The sequence below is a fragment of the Trichomycterus rosablanca genome, chromosome 10 (assembly GCF_030014385.1).
Source record: "Trichomycterus rosablanca isolate fTriRos1 chromosome 10, fTriRos1.hap1, whole genome shotgun sequence".
NCBI classification, from domain to species: Eukaryota; Metazoa; Chordata; class Actinopteri; order Siluriformes; family Trichomycteridae; genus Trichomycterus; species Trichomycterus rosablanca.
Window position 1 is genome coordinate 1,505,001 of NC_085997.1, and position 20,000 is coordinate 1,525,000.

At 43.9% G+C, this 20,000-nt stretch overlaps 2 protein-coding genes across 2 annotated transcripts in view; one reads left to right on the forward strand and one right to left on the reverse strand.

Annotated features, from left to right (window-relative positions):
* jmjd1cb (jumonji domain containing 1Cb) overlaps positions 1 to 20,000 on the reverse strand; it is a 112,174-nt gene that overhangs the window by 74,565 nt on the left and 17,609 nt on the right. The gene's annotated exons all lie outside the window — the stretch shown is intronic.
* Positions 1 to 20,000, forward strand: part of rpl38 (ribosomal protein L38) — a 302,538-nt gene that overhangs the window by 35,704 nt on the left and 246,834 nt on the right. The window lies entirely within an intron of this gene.

Below are 20,000 nucleotides of genomic sequence, written 5' to 3' on the forward strand. Positions count from 1 at the left end.
CAGAATCAATAAGAAGATCCTAAATCAATAAAAGAAGCAAAATCTATAAGAATAATTACAATCAGCAATAAGATCCAGAATCAATAAGAAGAATCAGAATCAATAATAAGAATCAGAATCAATAAGAACCAGAATCAGTAATAACATCCAGAATCAATAAGAGAACCAGAATCAATAAAACGAATCAGAATCAATGAAACAAACTAGAATCAATCAGAAGAATCAGAATCAATAAAACGAATCAGAATCAATGAAACAAACTAGAATCAATCAGAAGAATCAGAATCAATAAAACGAATCAGAATCAATGAAACAAACTAGAATCAATCAGAAGAATCTGAATCAATAAAACGAATCAGAATCAATGAAACAAACTAGAATCAATCAGAAGAACCAGAATCAATAAAAAGTATCAGAAGAACCTAAATCAATAAGAACCAGAAGAACCAGAATCAATAAGAACCAGAATCAATAAGAAGAACCAGAATCGATCAAACGAATCAGAATCAATCAGAAGAACCAGAATCAATAAAAAGTATCAGAAGAACCTAAATCAATAAGAACCAGAATCAATAAAAAGTATCAGAAGAACCTAAATCAATAAGAACCAGAAGAACCAGAATCAATAAGAACCAGAATCAATAAGAAGAACCAGAATCGATAAAACGAATCAGAATCAATCAGAAGAACCAGAATCAATAAAAAGTATCAGAAGAACCTAAATCAATAAGAACCAGAAGAACCAGAATCGATAAAACGAATCAGAATCAGTAAGAAGAACCAGAATCGATAAAAAGTATCAGAAGAACCAGAATCAATAAGAACCAGAAGAACCAGAATCAATAAGAACCAGAATCAATAAGAAGAACCAGAATCGATAAAACGAATCAGAATCAGTAAGAAGAACCAGAATCGATAAAAAGTATCAGAAGAACCAGAATCAATAAGAACCAGAAGAACCAGAATCAATAAGAACCAGAATCAATAAGAACCAGAATCGATAAAACGAACCAGAATCAATAAGAAGAACCAGAATCGATAAAAAGTATCAGAAGAACCTAAATCAATAAGAACCAGAAGAACCAGAATCAATAAGAACCAGAAGAACCAGAATCAATAAGAACCAGAATCAATAAGAACCAGAATCAATAAGAAGAACCAGAATCGATAAAAAGTATCAGAAGAACCTAAATCAATAAGAACCAGAAGAACCTAAATCAATAAGAACCAGAAGAACCAGAATCAATAAGAACCAGAATCGATAAAAAGTATCAGAAGAACCTAAATCAATAAGAACCAGAAGAACCTAAATCAATAAGAACCAGAAGAACCAGAATCAATAAGAACCAGAATCGATAAGAAGAACCAGAATCGATAAAACGAACCAGAATCAATAATTAGAATCAGAATCAGAGTTGCTAAAATAAAACGATACCCTGAACCCTGAACCCTGAACCCTGAACCCTGAACCTGCTCAGAACGATGCTGATACATTTATAGAGGAATTTCTCTGAGTGTTTGTGGAGCAGATAAAATAATTCAGATGAAAAAGCACCAGGGAGAAAATGGTTATGACTCAATTCTATTTAATTCTGGAATGAAAATAAATCCACTCACGTCTTTATGAAAGTAAAATATTGACGCTCTTTATTTTCCCTCTTATTTAACTCTCTCGTCGTTCTGCACTGCTACACCGACCCGGCTCTCCCACGGCGTGGCAGACGGCACCAGCCTGGCACTTCTGCCCTAACCAGCCTCCAGATCTGCAGGGGCCCGAAACGCTCGGCCAACTGAAATATCAATTTGGGCTCCTGAGATCTCGGAGAAGCAGGAAGTAAAACAACGATGGGGTTTTTATCGGTTCGGTTTGACCAATCAGAGGTCTGCATTGTTTCCCGCCCCACCCACACACCCCGCTCCGGTACGCTCAGGTCCCGGGTCAGGAGGGGCAACTGTGTATATCTGTCTATCTGTCTGTCTATGTGTCTGTCTGTCTGTCTGTATGTATGTCTGTCTATATCTGTCTATCTGACTGAATGTATATCTGTCTGTCTGTCTAATTATCTATCTATCTATCTATATAATCTTTCAATCTATCTGTCTGTCTATCCGTCTACCTATCTGTCTGTCTATCTATCTGTCTATGTGTCTGTCTGTCTGTATATCTGTCTGTCTGTCTATCTATCTATATTTATAATCTATCGATTTATCTGTCTGTCTGTATATGTCTTTCTGTATATCTATCTGTCTGTCTGTATATCTATCCTGTCTGTCTGTCTATCTGTCTGTATGTCTGTCTATCTATCTATCTATCTATCTATCTGTCTATATAATCTATCAATCTATCTGTCTGTCTATTTATTTATCTGTCTGTATGTCTGTCTATATCTGTCTGTCTATCTGACTGAATGTATATCTGTCTGTCTGTCTATCTAATTATCTATCTATCTGTCTGTCTGTGTGACTGTCTACCTGTAATCTATCCATTTATCTGTGTCTGTCTATCTGTAATCTATCTGTCTGTCTGTCTATCTAATTATCTATCTATCTGTCTGTCTGTGTGACTGTCTACCTGTAATCTATCCATTTATCTGTGTCTGTCTATCTGTAATCTACCGGTCTGTCTTTCTATCCATCCATCCATCTATCTATAATCCATCTATCTATAATCTATCTATAATCCATCTATCTATAATCCATCTATCTATAATCTATCTATAATCCATCTATCTATAATCCATCTATCTATAATCTATCTATACCCCACATGTTGGTAACGCCCCGTGCCCTGTAGGTTTTGGGCAGCTGTGTGTGTAAGGCGTTCCTCAGTAGAACAGGACGACAGCTGAGAGTAACCTGACCTGAACTGAAGAGCTCGGCCTGATCCAGGCTCGGCTTTCACACGCAGGCTAAGTTTGGACCGTCCTGAAGCGCCGCTGAACCCGAGGCGAGTGCGGACACGCGTCCCCGTCGATAGAGAACGGCGGCGAACAGAGCGGCAGAGCCGGTGGACCGGTAAATAAGTGGTCATCCGAGTTGGGGTCAAACTGGAATCACCTCCCATGCTTGATGGCAGCCTGTGGTCGGTGTTTAGATTGTTTGAGGACGACGGCGGGAGGAACGAAGGTCACGGTTCCAAGAGATGAGAGCGAGAAAGTGAAAAGCCGAAGTGCAGCGTTAATTCTTACTTTAAAAGCTTATCAGAACGATCAGCGGTCAGGGATCAGCCGTCAGGGATCAGCCGTCTGGGATCAGTGATCAGCCATCAATGATCAACCATCAGGGATCAGTTGTCAGGGATCAGCCATCATGGATCAGCCGTCAGGGATCAGCCGTCAGTGATCAGCCGTCAGGGATCAGCCGTAAGGGGTCAGCCAGATCAGCCGTCATGGATCAGCCGACAGGGATCAGCCATCAGTGATCAGCCATCAGGGATCAGCCGGCAGGGATCAGCCATCAGTGATCAACCATCAAGGATCAGTGATCAGCCGTCATGGATCCGCCGTTAGGGATCAGCCATCAGTGATCAGCCATCAGGGATCAGCCAACAGGGATAAGCCATCAGTGATCAACCATCAAGGATCAGTGATCAGTCGTCATGGATCAGCCGTTAGGGATCAGCCGTAAGGGGTCAGCCAGATCAGCCGTCAGGGATCAGCCGTCAGTGATCAGCCGTCAGTGATCAGCCGTCAGGGATCAGCCGTAAGGGGTCAGCCAGATCAGCCGACAGGGATCAGCCATCAGTGATCAGCCATCAGGGATCAGCCGACAGGGATCAGCCATCAGTGATCAACCATCAAGGATCAGTGATCAGGGATCAGCCGTCATGGATCAGCCGTCATGGATCAGTGATCAGGGATCAGCCGTCATGGATCAGCCGTCATGGATCAGTGATCAGCCGACAGGGATCAGCCATCAGTGATCAACCCTCAAGGATCAGTGATCAGGGATCAGCCGTCATGGATCAGCCGTCAGGGATCAGCAAAGCAAAAACGACCAAGTCCGCCAATCACAAACAAAGCAGGAGCGACCTGAACGAATCTCAGCTCTGCTAGCAGTCAGGTGGGCGCCCCCTAGTGCCTGCAGCAGTCAAAATCGGCCACTAAAGTCTGCTGGGTGGGAAAAGGCGGGACTGAAAAGGGGGCGGGGTCTTCGAGGCCGCGTAAGGACCCTGGTTAGTAGGCCGAGGCGCCTGAACAGGAGTGGAGGAACGTGGAGATCAGCGCGTGACTCTCTGCGTGTGAGACCGAAGGGGTCGGTGGGAGGGCGTGTCATGAGAATATAACCTCTGTACGCCATCAGGGTCTCCAGCAGCAGAAGATGTGGGAGGAAAATCCATAAATAAGTTATAATATATATGTGTGTGTGTGTGTGTGTGTGTGTGTGTGTGTGTGTGTGTGTGTGTGTGTGTGTGTGTATCTCTGAGTCTCTCGTCTGCAGTTCGAGGTCAAAACTGTGAACAGATCCTGTATTCCTGAGTTCAGTTCGGTGTAATTACACACACACACACACACACACACACACGCGCACACACTCACACACACACACACACACACACACACACACACACGCGCGCTGAGTGAACGCTTGTATTTCTGTGAGAAGCGACACCGGTTGTAGAAGCGATGCGATATGTAAGATCCGGTTGCTACGCAACTAACGGCCCTCGGTTTCATCCCCGCTCGTCTTTACCAGCGTGATGGTTCCTTATCTGTAGAGCGCGTTATAACAAAGGAAACACGGGAAACAATGAAGCTTCATGACAGCAGTTCCAGAGTATCAGGAGTATCAGTACTGGGAACACTGGGCGGAGGCAGGAACACCCTGGACGGGGCGCCGATCCATCGCAGGACGTTCAAACCCGGATCGGTGAATGTTAAAGCGTTATAAACCTGAACACACGTCACGATTCTGTCTGTCTGTCTGTCTGTCTGTCTATCTGTCTATCTATCTGTCTGTCTCTAATCTATCTATCTATCTGTCTGTCTGTCTATCTGTCTGTCTATCTGTCTGTCTATCTATCTATCTGTCTCTAATCTATCTGTCTGTCTGTCTATCTGTCTGTCTATCTATCTATCTGTCTCTAATCTATCTGTCTGTCTGTCTATCTATCTGTCTATCTGTCTGTCTATCTATCTATCTGTCTCTAATCTATCTGTCTGTCTATCTATCTATCTATCTATCTGTCTGTCTATCTATCTGTCTGCCTATAATCTATCTGTCTGTCTATCTATCTGTCTGTCTATCTATCTGTCTATCTATAATCTATCTGTCTGTCTATCTATCTGTCTGTCTATCTATAATCTATCTGTCTGTCTATCTATCTGTCTGTCTATCTATCTGTCTGTCTATCTATAATCTATCTGTCTGTCTATCTATCTGTCTATCTATCTGTCTGTCTATAATCTATCTGTCTGTCTATAATCTATCTGTCTGTCTATCTGTCTGTCTATAATCTATCTGTCTGTCTATAATCTATCTGTCTGTCTATAATCTATCTCTCTGTCTATCTGTCTGTCTATCTATCTGTCTGTCTATCTGTCTGCCTATAATCTATCTGTCTGTCTATCTATAATCTATCTGTCTGTCTATAATCTATCTGTCTGTCTATCTATCTGTCTGTCTATCTATAATCTATCTGTCTGTCTATCTATCTGTCTGTCTATCTATCTGTCTGTCTATCTATAATCTATCTGTCTGTCTATCTATCTGTCTATCTATCTGTCTGTCTATAATCTATCTGTCTGTCTATAATCTATCTGTCTGTCTATCTGTCTGTCTATAATCTATCTGTCTGTCTATAATCTATCTGTCTGTCTATAATCTATCTGTCTGTCTATCTGTCTGTCTATAATCTATCTGTCTGTCTATAATCTATCTGTCTGTCTATCTGTCTGTCTATAATCTATCTGTCTGTCTATAATCTATCTGTCTGTCTATAATCTATCTCTCTGTCTATCTGTCTGTCTATCTATCTGTCTGTCTATCTGTCTGCCTATAATCTATCTATCTGTCTGTCTATAATCTATCTGTCTGTCTATCTATAATCTATCTGTCTGTCTATAATCTATCTCTCTGTCTATCTGTCTGCCTATAATCTATCTGTCTGTCTATCTATCTGTCTGTCTATCTGTCTGTCTGCCTATAATCTATCTGTCTGTCTATCTATCTGTCTACCTTTCTTAAGGGCCCCACAGCAGTAGCCTGGCAGTGTGGTGGGGCTTGAACCAGCAACCTTCTGATGGATAGTTCGGTACCTTCCAGAACCGCCGAGCTACACAACAGCCATCCGTGGTTTAAGTACTAGACTAGTAATTGAAGAGTCGATGGTTTAAAGTCCACATATGCCAGGTAGCCACTGTTGGGCCCTTGAGCGAGGCCCTTAACCCCCCTAAATTACTTGGATTGTGTAGAATTCGGTTGTGCTGAACGCTCCCTGATCAGTAGTAACACCGTCAAGGTTCTTGGTGTTTCCAGGTAATTAAGGGGGGTTAAGGGCCTTGCTCAGGGGCCCAGACGCTGGTGTAATGGGTGTCATTTATGGTACAAGAGTAGCAGCACTATTACCGCTCACCGCTGATACCATGAGTGCAGGTTATTTACTTTGGTGAACGTAAACACGCATCTTTTGTCTGTTGGATTATTACTGGAACCGCGTGTCCTTTATATTCCTGTACAGATCCAGCAGCTTAAACTGGTCTGACTGGTCTGATGAAGCGGAAGGGTCACTTCTGAAACCTCCCGAGCGTCTCTCCATCGTCCAGCTCGGGACTAAAACCTTGTACTCCGGTACTCCGGTACTCCGGACCGTATCTGGTGAATCTGTGACGCGCCTCATGTGAAGCATCTTTCATCCTCACACAGAGAACGCGTCCGTTTTACCAAAAACCGCTGCGCCGCCGTGTGAACACGTCTTAGAATGCGTGGACGCGAACGCTGACCGCTCGGTCCGGTCTGGAGAACAACAACAACAACGACATAAAAAAAAAAAAAGAAGAAAATCCAGAGAGGTCAGGGGCTTATGGATGGAGTGATGCTGTTGCCATGACAACCGCATCTTCTGTTATCTGTTTCTGCTTTACAGAAAGTCCAGCACAAAGTGTTTTTTATTGGTTGTTTTTCTTTGCAGTAGGGCTTTAAGTCGCTTCATCTCGTTCCCATCGACCGCTGCATCCTGGTCAGGGTTGCGGTGGGTCAGGAATACACCACAGCCAGAGTGCCAATCCATCGTAGGGCCCCAGCCAAACCCCCCTTCCCATCAGACTGTCTTATCTTTTAAACCATTTAAGGGTGGATTTGCTTCCTGTGCTCAGATTGCTGGCTTGTTGACCAGATCTCAGACTTCCCGGTAGAGAGCGTCGCGTTTGCATTTAGTGTTTGCATTTGCCAAAATGAATAACGTACAATTAAGAGGTTAAGGGCCTTGCTCAGGGGTCCAACGGTGGACGACAGTGGTGCGATCCGTTTCAGGTATGAACGCAAGACCGACGTCTAGACGTCTAAACGAACCAAACACAGGTTGCGATGTCACAAGATGCAACACTGAACTAAACCTTAGTATGCAGTACAGCACCTGATACACAACCCTGATAATTCTGTCCGGACCCATCGGACTACGACTGTCCGAACACCTAGTGGGCTGCCTCGCTGCCTTGCTGCCTCGCTAGACCTGGAGCTCGTGAGGCAGATTATTTAGACGCACTACTTAGACGTGAGACTGCGCCTAAGTAGTGCTAAGTAGCTGGCGCGTGCCCGGGACCCGTGGCTACCCAGCGTGGGAGGATCTACTCGACTACTACTATGAGAGTGTATTCACATGTGAAAGGAACTCTGTTGGTTGCTCCGCGTTATATTTGTCGTTTTTTTGGGAGGAACGTCGTGTTATCATCACCGCTCGGAATTAAGGCGTCTCAGTAGGAGCACTTTAACGTATCTCGGAATTTAGACACGCCCTCTTCTCGGGGGCGTCCTCCGCCGTGTGTGTGTGTGTGTGTGTGTGTGTGTGTGTGTGTGTGCTCCCTTTACGAGATGTACGTTGTGTACTGTGCTGCTCCGGCGCTCCAGACGCCGGGCTGATTATCATTCCCGCCGTGCCGCTCGGCTCCGGGTGAGAGTGTGTGTGTGTGTGTGTGTGTGTGTGTGTGTGTGTGTGTTAGTGCTGGAGGAGGAAAATCTGCCCGTCACTAACGGCTGCAGGACTTCCCTGACTGGCTGGGCTTGAGCCTCTGCAGTCCAATCACTGAGCGCGCGCGCACACACACACACACACACACACACACACACACACACACACACACACACACTCCTCTCGATTGTCTTAGCGCTGCTAAATCCGCCTCTCAGATCACCGGAGCGGAGAGAGACGGGACGAATAAAAGAATGAGAATGTGATCCCCATTATAACACACACACACACACACGCGCGTACGCACACGCACGCCGCCGCCGTTTCATCAGATAATCATTGAGGGACTATTTTTTTTACGCTGCACAGTGTGTGTGTGTGTGTGTGTGTGTGTGAGGACGCTAGATGCGCGGCCGTGTCCCCGCGGCGCTCGTGTGAAGACTAACACGTGGTGGCGGGGATGATGAAATGAGATGTTAACGTCAAGCAGACGATGTGCCGTGTGCGGAGGGAGCTGACAGCCTCGCGCGCCCCCCGTACGCACTTACCATATAGAAGCGCTTTGTAGTTCTACAATTACTGACTGTAGTCCATCTGTTTCATGCTGTTCTTCAGTGGTCAGGACCCCCACAGGAGGTGGATGATTCTCAGCACTGCAGTGACACTGACATGGTGGTGGTGTGTTAGTGTGTGTTGTGCTGGTATGAGTGGAGTATTTAAACACCTCACTGTCACTGCTGGACTGAGAATAGTCCACCAACCAAAAATATCCACCCGACAGCGCCCTGTGGGCAGCGTCCTGTGCCCGCTGATGAAGGTCTAGAAGACGAGCGACTCAAACAGCAGCAATAGATGAGCGATCGTCTCTGACTTTACATCTACAAGGTGGACCGACTAGGTAGGAGCGTCTAATAGAGTGGGCAGTGAGTGGACACGGTGTTTAAAAATCCACTCATACCAGCACAACACACACTAACACACCAGCACCATGTCAGTGTCACTGCAGTGCCGAGAATGATCCACCACCTAAATAATACCTGCTCTGTGTGGTGGAGAAACAAGCTGCATGAGTGTGAGTTATTGTTAAGCCATACGTGTGTGTGTGTGTGTGTGTGTGTGTGTGTGTGTGTGTGTGTGTGTGTGTGTGTGTGTGAAGAGAAAAGTCAAATCTATCCCGTTGACCCCGTGTGGCCTCTCAGAGCCGCTGTATTCAGGAGTACCGGGGATTTCCACACCGCTGAATAAAGCTGATTATTCCAGCACTGATTAAAGCGACGGTTCAGCCAAAATAAGTCAATAAATAAATAAAACGTTTACACAAGCGCCCCCCTTTAACCCAGATGTGGTGGACGGGTCAGGACGTGCCCGCTGCCCCGTGTTTGCTTCGTTATTTTTATCCTGGACTCTGAATGAAGCTCAGACGTACTGCGACTAAAATTATGTTTTTATCTCCACGAATACGAACCCGCAGACTCGCCTCGCACCTCAGACGCTCCCGATCTGTCGCTCCTGCCCGCCGCGGTGGTTTAGGGACGCGGTATACACCGGTCAGCCATAACATTAAAACCACCTCCACGTTATCAGCTCCACTTACCATATAGGAGCACTTTGTAGTTCTACAATTACTGACTGTAGTCCATCTGTTTCTCTACGTGCTTTGTTACCCCCCTTTCACGCTGTTCTTCAATGGTGACCTCAGCCAACACAGTCGCAGCAGTGTGTGTGTGTGTGTGCAAGGATAAATAGGTTAAAGTGCAACTAATGTTCAGTCCACATTTAAAGTCATACTCCAGTATCTTCACCCCGACTCTGTCTGGACCTGATCAGCGTTCTCAGAACTGAAGTTCTGCTAAGAACCTTCACGTGGAGCATCAAAGAAAGCTTTAGTTACAGCGTTTGTACCTGTAGTTACAGCGTTTGTACCTGTAGTTACAGCGTTTGTACCTTTTGTACCTTTAGTGAGTACATTTTTACCAGACGAAGCACAGTCTGTGTTTTCTAAGCTGTCTGGATGCTGTGTCGGACCCTGCTCATGAGACCGGATGGATCCCGCCACTCAGGTTAATGATTCGTGATGAGGGTCAGCGACCGTGCGCAGCAGAAAGCAGATAAATGATGAGCACAGAGAGACGAGACGAGCGGCGAATAAATGTCATAACGAACCACGTCCTTCTAACTCCACTGAAAGATAACGACCCGTAAACGAGACGAGCTTAAACAGCGGCGTAAATGAAGTGACAGTATTCAGTCTAAGCAACTGAGGGTTATGGGCCATATGGAGGAAGGAGGAAACCCACATGGACCGCTCCACCTGGGAATCGAACCCAGGACCTTCTTGCTGTAAGATGACAGTGCTAGTCACGTGTCTTTAGGCTGGAGACCAAATCAAGTCACGAATCTTTAGAAAGCACTAAGTGATGTCACAACCCTTTAGGCTAGAGTCCGAGTCAAGTCACGAGTCTTTAGACTAGAGACCGAGTTCATTTAGGAGTCTTTAGGCTAGAGACTGAGTCAAGTCATGAGTCTTTAGACTAGAGACCGAGTTCATTTAGGAGTCTTTAGGCTAGAGACTGAGTCAAGTCACGAGTCTTTAGTCTAGAGTCCAAGTCAGGTCATAAGTCTTTAGGTTACACACTGAGTCAAGTCACGAGTCTTAAGTCTAGAGTCCGAGTCAAGTCATAAGTCTTTGGGATAGAGTCCGAGTCAAGTCACGAGTCTTTAGGATAGAGTCCGAGTCAAGTCATAAGTCTTTAGGATAGAGTCCGAGTCAAGTCATAAGTCTTTGGGATAGAGTCCGAGTCAAGTCACGAGTCTTTAGGATAGAGTCCGAGTCAAGTCATAAGTCTTTAGGATAGAGTCCGAGTCAAGTCATAAGTCTTTGGGATAGAGTCCGAGTCAAGTCACGAGTCTTTAGGATAAAGTCTAAATCAAGTCACGAGTCTAGAGACCGAGTTCATTTAGGAGTCTTTAGGATAGAGTCCGAGTCAAGTCACGAGTCTTTGGGATAGAGTCCGAGTCAAGTCACGAGTCTTTGGGATAGAGTCCGAGTCAAGTCACCAGTTCTACCCCCCGAGCCAGCGTGTTGTCCAGGAGTAAATTACAATTGTGTTAAATAGAATACTCGATCAGGGGAACGTTCTTTAGTAAGAGTCGTCCATGTCTAAACACAATATTAGAATGCCGACAGAATGACACCAGACGCCTCTCGCCCTGTTTAAAATAAAACCTCTCGGCCTCAAACAGACGAGTGAACTTCAGCCTGACTGACTGGATCAGACGAGCAGAACAGAAGAAAACGAGACACAGAAGAAAAAATCCAATTAAACACTCTCTGGTGCGACCTCTGGAGCCACGCCGCTCCCGACGGGCCGCGCTCCGCTCGCCTGGTAATGTGGAAACACCAATTTATACACATCTGAAGCTACCGGCGCCATTAAAGCGCTACGGCGGCGGGAGACGTGAGGAAGAGCCGGCGCGGCGTTCCTGTGACGTTCGGTTCAGACACGACGTCTTTCAACGAAACAATTAATGCAATTAAAGGACGTGATCATTCACAAAGCAGATAAACCATATAATCATAAGTCAAGTCACGAGTCTTTAGGTTACACACTGAGTCAAGTCACGAGTCTTTAGGCTACACACCGAGTCAAGTCACGAGTCTTTAGGTTACACACCGATTCAAGTCACGAGTCTTTAGGCTACACACCGAGTCAAGTCACGAGTCTTTAGGTTACACACCGATTCAAGTCACGAGTCTTTAGGTTACACACCGATTCAAGTCACGAGTCTTTAGGTTACACACCGATTCAAGTCACGAGTCTTTAGGTTACACACCGAGTCAAGTCACGAGTCTTTAGGCTACACACCGAGTCAAGTCACGAGTCTTTAGGTTACACACCGATTCAAGTCACGAGTCTTTAGGTTACACACCAAGTCAAGTCACAAGTCTTTAGGTTACACACCGATTCAAGTCACGAGTCTTTAGGTTACACACCGAGTCAAGTCACAAGTCTTTAGGTTACACACCGAGTCAAGTCACGAGTCTTTAGGTTACACACCGAGTCAAGTCACGAGTCTTTAGGTTACACACCGAGTCAAGTCACGAGTCTTTAGGCTACACACCGAGTCAAGTCACGAGTCTTTAGGCTACACACCGAGTCAAGTCACGAGTCTTTAGGTTACACACCGAGTCAAGTCACGAGTCTTTAGGCTACACACCGAGTCAAGTCACGAGTCTTTAGGCTACACACCGAGTCAAGTCACGAGTCTTTAGGTTACACACCGAGTCAAGTCACGAGTCTTTAGGTTACACACCGAGTCAAGTCACGAGTCTTTAGGTTACACACCGAGTCAAGTCACGAGTCTTTAGGTTACACACCGAGTCAAGTCACGAGTCTTTAGGCAACAGACCAAGTCAAGTCACGAGTCTTTAGGTTACACACCGAGTCAAGTCACGAGTCTTTAGGCAACAGACCAAGTCAAGTCACGAGTCTTTAGGCTACACACCGAGTCAAGTCACGAGTCTTTAGGCTACACACCGAGTCAAGTCACGAGTCTTTAGGCAACAGACCAAGTCAAGTCACGAGTCTTTAGGTTACAGTCCAAGTCAAGTCACGAGTCTTTATACTAGAGTCCGAGTCAAGTCACGAGTCTTTAGGCAAGAGAACGAGTCAACTCACGAGTCTTTAGGTTACACACCGAGTCAGGTCACAAGCCTTTAAGATAGAGTCCAAGTCAAGTCACGAGTCTTTAGGCTAGAGTCCAAGTCAAGTCACGAGTCTTTGTCATGAGTCTTTAGGCTAGTGGCAGAGCCAAGTCCTGAGTCCTTAAGGTAGAGACCGAGTCAAGTCAATTTAAGATACACAACAGCTATGCTGCTTTGATTACACTTGATGCCTCTTCCCAATATCACGCACACGATAGCCAACTGTTGTGATGTATTACCAGTAAAGTGGCTGTGTCCCAAATCAGCGAAAAAGTGTATACACACACACACACACACACACACACATTAAATTCTGTAACTTTCACACACCCTGTCTGGATGATAGTGAAAATAGGCATATTGTTGAGTCGAGTCGGGAGTCATTAGGGACGAGTTGTATTTTGAGCGCTTGAGTTAGCGACACTCAAAATTGCAGCACCACGACATAAAAACGATTCCTTAGCGTTCGTGTCTCTCCTCTTCATGTCTCCTTTAACTACAGTTTAAAATAAAAGCAGCTCTGTTTAGATTCAGGCTTTTTAAGCAACAATCAGGTAAGAAGAGAAGCTAAAACGTCCCTCCTGAGATAAACGAAGCTTCTCGGTACTTAAGCTGAAGCAGCTCGGAGCGTTTCATTAATTAAATCCATTCCGTTTTATTACTGCGCTGGGATCTGCTGACTCCACTCTTCTCACCAGCACGTCTCAGTCCGGTCTCCTCCAACACCACACGCCTGTTCCATCTCCCGACGTAAACAGCTCTGGAATAAACAGTTCCAGTGAACGTGTTTTGGAAAGAAATGAAACGTCTGGAGAGAGCAGAGCGGCTCCGGGCCTCGTGAATCATCTGTGAAAATAACTCGATCTTCTGAAGATCTAAAACTCTTAGCAGATTTGTCGAAATTTCTGCCCTGACGGGAAGAAACCGTGATGTATAGAGGAACTTCCACCTGGAGCGAATTAGCGCTCATGAGGCGCAGATGATCATACATTAAGAGAGGCTAAACCATCAATCACGGGTGCCTCCGTGCCCCCTCTGCCGGCCAAAACGTGGGTCAAAACGCTCCTGCATTTATTTAACAGCCACCACATTACACCCGTCTCATAATACAGGCCCTCCCCTCCCCCCAGACAGCATTAATGGCCGTCACTCCGTTTACAGACTAGTTCAGGCTTCACTTCCTCCCAGGGATCAAAGTGTGGGTGGTGATTATTACGGCGGGTAGATAAGAGTGAAATGTAAACCAACAGGCCTCGCAGGCTCGTCTGGGGCCGTCTGTTACGGGCGTACGCGCTCGTGTGATGATGCCTGTTCCAAAAATAATCAGCGGCGCTGAGAGAGCGGAGGAAATAAACGCTGGAGGAATATTTACATGAGTTCAGAGCGAGGGGGGTTTGAAGCTCGCAGGAATGTGTTTATTCAGCAGCAGCACGACTGGAGAGTTGTGAGGAAATATAGAAATGCTGGAGACCGCGTGACCCCGGCGGTGAGTGTGCTGGCACAGCAGGTACGAATGCCTGACGATGCCATCCTGGTGTGAGGTACAGAGGCACGGAGCCCGACCAGAACACAGAATTATTTATAGGGACTTTATAGCTGCAATCGTATATAGAAGGCATTAAACTAATAATAATGATTCTTTTTATTGTTGTTGTCGTAGTTTGATTCTTATTATAATTTATTATATTAATAATTATATTTATTATTATCATAATTATTATTGTTGCAGTTGTCGTTGTAGTGGTTTTATTATTATTATTATTATTATTATTATTATTATCGTTATTGCTGCTACTGTTGCTGTTGTAGTGGTTTTATTACTATTGTTATGACTTATTATTATAATTATTATTAATATTATTATTATTATCATTATTAATTTTATTATTATCATTATTATCATTATTATCATTATTATTTTACTATTATTATTATTATTATCATTATTATTATTATTATTATTAATATTATTATTATCATGATTATTATTATTATTATTATCATTATTAATTTTATTATTATCATTATTATTTTACTATTATTAATATTATTATTATTATTATCATTATTAATTTTATTATTATCATTATTATCATTATTATTTTACTATTATTATTATTATCATTATTATTATTATTATTATTAATATTATTATTATCATTATCATTATTATTATTATTAATATTATCATTATCATTATCATTATTATTATTATCACTATTATTACCATTATCGTTATTATTAATATTATTATTATTAATATTATTATCATTATTATTATTATTATTAATATTATTATTATTATTATCATTATAAATTTTATTATTATCATTATCATTATTATTATATTATTATCATTATTATTATCATTATCGTTATTATTAATATTATTATTAATATTATTATTATCATTATTATTATTATTATTAATATTATCATAATCATTATTATTATTATTAATATTATTATTATCATGATTATTATTATTATTATTATCATTTTTATTATTATTAATGTTATTATTATCATTATCATTATTAGCATTATTAATATTATTATTATTAATATTATTATTATTAATATTATTATTATTATTATTATTATTGCTGCTGCTGTTGTAGATAGGAGAGGTGAGATACAACTGGGTAATTGGATATGACTAAATTAGGATGAAAATGCATTTAAGTGCATAATAAACTGGCTGCTTGGTAAATATTCTATATAGTGGACAACTAGTCTGTTGTGCTGCATTTTACTGTTGTTATGAATTATTTTATTTGTAATTTCCACCTCCTACCAACTAAAAATATAGTTCAGCTTCGATAACGTTAAACATAGATGGAGGAAGAGAAAAATGCTTCATGTTTGTGTTATAACTGCAGCATCTGGAGGAGCGAGTGGAGGAGCGAGTGGAGGAGCGAGTGGAGGAGCGAGTGGAGGAGCGAGTGGAGAAACGAGTGGAGGAGCGAGTGGAGGAGCGAGTGGAGGAGCGAGTGGAGAAACGAGTGGAGGAGCGAGTGGAGGAGCGAGTGGAGGAGCGAGTGGAGAAACGAGTGGAGGAGCGAGTGGAGGAGCGAGTGGAGGAGCGAGTGGAGGAGCGAGTGGAGGAACGAGTGGAGGAGCGAGTGGAGGAGCGAGTGGAGGAGCGAGTGGAGGAGCGAGTGGAGAAACGAGTGGAGGAGCGAGTGGAGGAGCGAGTGGAGGAGCGAGTGGAGGAGCGAGTGGAGGAACGAGTGGAGGAGCGAGTGGAGGAGCGAGTGGAGGAGCGAGTGGAGGAGCGAGTGGAGGAGCGAGTGGAGGAGCGAGTGGAGGAACGAGTGGAGGAGCGAGTGGAGGAGCGAGTGGAGGAGCGAGTGGAGGAGCGAGTGGAGAAACGAGTGGAGGAGCGAGTGGAGGAGCGAGTGGAGGAGCGAGTGGAGGAGCGAGTGGAGGAGCGAGTGGAGGAGCGAGTGGAGGAACGAGTGGAGGAGCGAGTGGAGGAGCGAGTGGAGGAGCGAGTGGAGGAGCGAGTGGAGTAACGAGTGGAGGAGCGAGTGGAGGAGCGAGTGGAGGAGCGAGTGGAGGAGCGAGTGGAGGAGCGAGTGGAGGAACGAGTGGAGGAGCGAGTGGAGGAACGAGTGGAGGAGCGAGTGGAGGAGCGAGTGGAGGAGCGAGTGGATCTGCGTTTACTATTCACAGTCACGCAGCCGTATTTCAACATCACATCCTGCTGGATGCCAAAACCTCACTCAGCCGGGTGGAGCTTCAAAATGTGAGAGAGGAAAACGGATTTAACCCTCACGTTCTGTTCAGAGACACACAGACGTGTTTTACATCGTCCTACACACCAGGGAAGAGGGCGTGTCCAAATCCTTAGATGCCTTAAAACGCTCCTACTGAGGCTGAAGTGATGATCTGACTGAATAACGAGTGTAGTTTATTCGTAAACTGGGGCGTCAGGGACAGTTTAAGCGTTTTCATTACACGGAGACAGACGTTAGCTGGCGTGATCGCTGTCTAAGCCTTATGAGTAGCAGCAGACCGACTCTCCGTGCACGATGCGGATCTCCGTATGATATGAACCCGCCTGCTACGGGTGAAAGGAAGCGGTCAGTACTGCACGCGTCAACAGACCACCAGGGCGCAAAAAGCAGATCATAGTGTGCTTGCTAAACGATAAACCACCAGCTACAGCTCGTCTCAGAGCAGCTTGTTTGTTTACACTCGATTCAAACACAATTCTAGCTGCAGCTAGAGCTAGAGCTGCTAACCCTGACCCCGTACAGTCGAGAGAGAGGATTTATTACGGTTCTCTCGTCCGTCTCTCTCCGTCCAGCACGGTGAGTCCAGGCCTCAGGAACAAGCGACGGCCCTGGAACCGCGTTTACTACAGTAAGGAACACGGCCGCCGTTCGGCCTCAGAGCGTTTCGTTTCCCGCCCGGGGTGAGAACAAAGACGAGCTCTGTTCCTCGCTCGGTTCAGGACCGCATTAGCTTAGTGTTGCTTTAAGCGAGCGGCACATTTTTCAGGCGCCTTCCGCCGTTTGGCTTTGGAACCCGGGCCGAAGACGGATGAGCCCCCCGACGGCAGAGCCTCATTACTGAACAGGCTGGTACAAGTGAGAGGAGCGGCCGCGCCTCCTACCCTCCCCCCCCCCAGAATCCTACCCTCCCCCCCCGCACGTGTAAACACACGGCCGTCGGGCTCGCCGTGCCTGCCTGCGCGAATACGAGAGACGCCTGGCGTCGAGGACACGCCCCTCCGAAAGGAAAGTGAATTCCTGCCTCACAGCCCCGGAACATGAACTCAGAAGTGTCGGTTTGATGATACGGATCTTGAAGTCTGCTCCTCAGAGGGGCGTCCACGTTCACGTTACTGCGGGATTATGGGAAACATTCACTGGAACGCAGCCTGACTGTGGGAAGAAACCAGTTGTTCTTGGAGCGGCTGAAAATAGCACTAAATTAAAACTGTACACATGAGAGCGGCTTCCAATGATAGTAGTTTAGAGGTTAAGGTGCTGGACTAGTAATCAGAAGGTCGCTGGTTCAAACCCTACATCTTCTGGGTTGCTTTTGAGCATTTGAGTATATATATATATATAATATAAATATATTAATATTTATATATGAATACATATTTAGATATTAATACATATAATAAACATAATATGTATTAATATATAAATATTAATATACAAATATAAATATATTAATTTTAATATACAAATATAAATATATAAATTTTAATATATAAATATAAATATATAAATATAAATATATAAATATAAATATATAAATATATAACTACAAATATATAAATATATAAATATAAATAAAATATATAAATATAAATATATAAATATATAAATATAAATAAAATATATAAATATATAAATATAAATATCAATAAAATATATAAATATAAATAAATAAATATATAAATATAAATAAAATATATAAATATATAAATATAAATATAAATAAAATATATAAATATAAATAAATAAATATATAAATATAAATGTAAATAAATATATAAATATAAATATATAACTACAAATATATAAATATAAATATTTAAAAAATAAAGTATAAATATATAATAAATATAAATATATAAAAATAAATATAAATATATAATATATAAATATATAAATGTAAATATATAAATATAAATATATAAATATATAAATATATAAATATATAAATATAAGTATATAAGTATATAAGTATATAAGTATAAATATAAATAGAATATATAGATATATAAATAAAAATATATAATATATAAATATAAATAAACACGGTAGATGCTGCACTGTTGTTACTGCTGGAGTATTTTTAGAAAGTCCAGATTTTCTATATATGGTGTGTGTGTGTGTGTGTGTGTGTGACTGAGTAAATAAGAGTGTGATGTCCTTAGATGGACCACTGTTTACCCAGAAGCCTACTAATTACAGGTGTCCCTGCTCTGGGCATTTGGGTGGCACAGTGGTACCTCTCAGACCCAGGGTTCGAATCTCGGTGGTACTACAGGTCGGTCATGATCGGCTGTGTCGGGTGGGGGGCAGCCTTAACTCTGGGAGATGCACTTATCGGTTCGCTCTCAATGCAGGATAAAATAAATGGGCTGCGTCAGGAAACCCACACAGAGAGGACCCGATCCACCTGGGAATCGAACCCAGGACCTTCTTGCTGTGAGGCGACAGTGCTACCCACCGAGCTCATCAGTGTGATTTCTATGCGGAAGTCTGTACACATAACAGCAGCGGTAATAAACACAACGATAGTAAACGTTTCCCGCGTGCTATTCGCTCAGACTCGACTTTCCTGACGCGCAGCTCCGGACACTTTTCGCTCAGGGCGTCGCTCCAAACGAATCCGGTTTCAGTCGCCGATTACGAAACGAGCGTTAGCGGCGTGGGGCCAGGCTAGCACGCGGCTCTGTTGCGGTTACGATGCGACCCCCGGGGCGAGCTGAACGACGGCTTCCCGGACCTGTTTGCACAAGAGAAGGAGGCGCGTCGGCCCCGGTGCTGCGGGCGTGAGCTTTAAGAGACGCTGAGTAAACCTGTGGTCACCATGGCGTTTTGTTCGCGAGCGTGTTTGTTTCAGGGTTGTTTACAGAACCGAAACGTTTACGGCAGTTTGTTTTTTAGTGTGAATAAATTATCCTGAGCTTTAATGTGGAACAACGTGAGGAAACTATCAGTCCGAAGAGTCGCTCCTTATTTCTTTATCCGTGCGTAAATAAACCGTCTACACTAGACATGCAAATTCTGCCAATATTTAACCCATAATTATTATATATTCATGTTCTACCACCTCAGTTCTGTATGTAGATGCCTGACAGCGAGGCATGATGCGCTGGTGCTTCTTCGCACGGGTGTAGCGTAGTTCCTGAGTAAAGCAATCCACTTCTACCCTTCATCCGGCAGCTCGCGATCAATAATTGAGAGCGCCGTGAGAGACGAGGTCACGTTTCAGCACAGCTGACCGCTCCTGACAGGAAGGAGCGCAGACGAGGCTGGAACCCGGCATCTGCAGAGACCCAGACGGTGCGGCGCTGATGCTAACGGCTAACGCATCCTCAGAAACGAGGTGCTCCCATACTTCTGGGGGTCGCCATCATGGATGATTTTGGTCTGCATACCTGACTCGGTACCCTTCCTGGCACAAGCTTCCTTA